The following is a 3,575-nucleotide window of genomic DNA, read 5'->3' on the forward strand; positions in this document are numbered from 1 at the left end:
GTTTAAGATTTTCCAACGGTTTAGAGTTTATCCAAAGTTTAAGATTTAACGTTTAGGGTTTAGGGTTTAGGGTTTAGGATTTAGGGTATAGGGTTTAGTATTTTGCTGAAGACTTAACAATATTAATTAATTTATTTTTTGTAACTATTTTTATGTATTTTTATTATTTTATTTTAAAAATATAATCTAATTTAGATATTTAATTTTTTTTTTTTTAAAGATATTAAATATCAAATATTCAAACACTATTGGATGGTCTAGGGGTGAACCCAAGAATTTCTCCTCACATTATTACGCTCAGTTTAGTAAGCCACCTCTCTGCAAAAACAAAACACAATAGTGTTATCTCCCATTGCATATAACATCACAATATTAGAGGAAACGCCATGTTACCTTCTGCACACTCTCAGTGAATCCCTCTTCTAACCATTTGTGATCTGTAATAACCTCCTTCACCGGGCCGCCATTGATTCTGGCATTCAAGAAGTCTGGCACCTGATTCACCTCTAAAAGATAAGAGAAACATCCCAAAATGCAGAGAAACAACAAATGACACTAGAGCAAGTTAAGGCAAACCTGAGCTGCAGAGTGATTTCTCCATATGTTCACCCTCCTGGATTGACTCTCTAGATTCACCAACCAATTGTGTTAATTCATATTCGATATCTATTATAAAAGGAAACAAAATATTGTTAATTTATATTATGTTTTTAAAATAAAAAAGTAAAAATAAATAAATAAGAAAATAGTAGTAATTTCAAAAAAAAATATTTTTAACGTCGTCAGCAAAACATTAAACCCTAAATTCTAATCCCTAAACCCTAAACCCTTGGGTAAACCCTAAACCCTTAGATAAATCCTAAACTCTAATTAAAAAACACTAAAAACTAAAACACTCATGAGTTTAGGATTTTATGGTTTTACTGTTTAATGTTTTTGATTTAGAGTTTATGATTTATCCAAAGGTTTAGGGTTTAGGATTTAGGGTTTAGGGATTAGAATTTAGAGTTTGGTGTTTTGCTGACGAATTGTATTTTTTTTTCTGTAACTACTATTTTTTTTATCTTTTTATTTTAAAAACTAATATAATTTGATAATATTTTGTTTTTTTTTTAAAAAAATATCAAATTTAAAGTAATAAAATCATATTGGTTGGTGAACGTAGGGGAGATAACCCAACTCTTCTTTACTATCGAAACAGCAAAAAAAACATACTCACATTATTACGCTCAGTTTCATTAGCGTAACTCATTTATTTCACTTTTCCTCCTTTTCTCATTTTTATATTTCTTCTCATTTCCACCTTTTCTATTTCTCACATTTACTCCAAAAGTAACCAATCACACTCAAAGAGTGAAAGAACATGCTGTCTACTTCACGTGTAAAACTTGCAAGACATTGAAGGCCAAAATTAGTTGTACTTGTATATGCTAGTTTCTTATAATGCATTTACGTATCAGTGTTTCTCATGTATATAACAAGAGTTATTCTTGGGTTCACCCCTTATGATGAACCTCTAGATTCATCAGCCAATAGGATTTCATTATTTCAAATTCGATATCTTTTAAAAAAAGAAACAAATTATTATCAAGTTATATTATGTTTTTAAAATAAAAAAGTTAAAAAAAAAAATAGCAGCTACAGAAAAAAGAATTAAAAAAATATTTTTAACATCGTCAGCAAAACACTAAACCCTAAATCCTAATCCCTAAACCCTAAATCCTAATCCCTAAACCTTAAATCCTAAACCCTAAACACTTGGGTAAATCTAAACCCTTGGGTAAACCCTAAACCCTTGGGTAAACCCTAAACCGTTGGATAAATCTTAAACTCTAAATAAAAACACTAAACCCTAAAACTCTAAACCCTAAATCTTAAACCCTAAACCCTTGAGTGTTTTAGTGTTTAGTGATTTTGATTTTGAGTTTAAGATTTATCATAGAGTTTAGGGTTTACCCAAGGGTTTAGAGTTTAGGATTTAGGGTTTAGGGATTAGTATTTAGGGTTTAATGTTTTGCTGACGACGTTAAAAATATTTTTTTTGTAATTATGACTATTTTTTATTTATTTCTTTTTACCTTTTAATTTTAAAAAGATAATATAATTGGACAATATTTTGTTTCCTTTTTTAAAAGATATCGAATATGAAATAAAATAATCCTATTGGTCTAGGTGAACCCAAGAATAAGTCATATAACAATCAATTTAATTTTGTTGCGGTTGAAGTCTATCTCTCGATGGTAGTTATTGTTAAAGAAAAACTGTGATCAAATACAGGAAACATAATTGTAACGAACATATAACCAGTAGTAAAATACGCAAAGCCGCAAAGATAGAGATACGACTAACAAATACTTATATGAGTTTTAATGTATCAATCCAACATTCTGTCCTAATCGCACGTTAATATCCTTACTTCTATCATAAACTACCCCGCAGCACTTGGACACAAAAAGAAACTCCACTAAAATGTGAAAAGAAGAAGTACAAACAGGAAACAGAGTGATTCGAACGAAAAGGTAGGAAGCACACTGGATCTTTTACTATAAAGGAGTAGATGAAGAAAGATTTGGAGCTTGTTAGAATAACTGGCCCCATGAATCTTTTTTGGGAGATTTGTAAGCACATCTAAACTTCGGGGGGTTTGATAATCAAGACAAATGAGTTGCTTTCAAACTTTAACTCGAAATATGAGCTAACGCTACATGAAAGAAAAAGGTAAAAACCCCAATATAACTGGTTTTATACGTGTCATTTAATGCAAGAACAATTATTTGACTGTTATAGGGATGTAAATTCGTAACCTATTTCTACAATTTTAAAATTGCATTATTATGAATTGTTATATTTTTAGTGATTTCATCTGTTATTGGTTTGGTGATTTTTTAATTTTATCAACTTTTTGTTACTGTAACTATTTTCTATATATTTTGGTAATTTTACTAAATGTAGTGGTGCCGAGATATATATTTTATACTGTTTTGTTTATACAACACAATTTTGAAATTCTAAAAATGTTATAACTAAACAAAAACAAATATTTGATAGTATTGTTAAACATAACTTTTTTCTTCATAATTCCTAAAACCAACCGACGAACTATTTTCAGTTAAATCTAGACACCATTTAACCGATACTAATCGTCCATATTTAGTTTGGCAATTGAGAGAATAAACGTAATATACAAACACTACAAGAAAACACATGCTTGACGAGGAAATTTAACGAGGAAAACCAATCCTCGTAAATTTACGTCGATTTTACGAGGAACTTACGTGGAAAACTAAAGTCATCGTTATTTCCTCGTAACGTAACGACAAAAGTGTTTCGTCGTAAAGTGGATGTAATTTAACGAGTATTTTACGAGAAAAAACTATTTCCTCGTAAATACGACGTAAACATTGCGTGTTATTTACGAAGAAATAGTTTACGTGTATTTAGCGAGGAAATTTTGAATCCACCAACTTTGTAGGTGTTACACGTTTTTTTTTGCCAACTAATTAATTTTCGTCGTAAATTCATAAGAAAATTACAACTACCAGATTCGAAATTTCCTATAAATATGGATGTTTGAA

Source organism: Brassica oleracea, chromosome C1, assembly GCF_000695525.1.
Source record: "Brassica oleracea var. oleracea cultivar TO1000 chromosome C1, BOL, whole genome shotgun sequence".
Lineage (NCBI taxonomy): Eukaryota > Viridiplantae > Streptophyta > Magnoliopsida > Brassicales > Brassicaceae > Brassica > Brassica oleracea.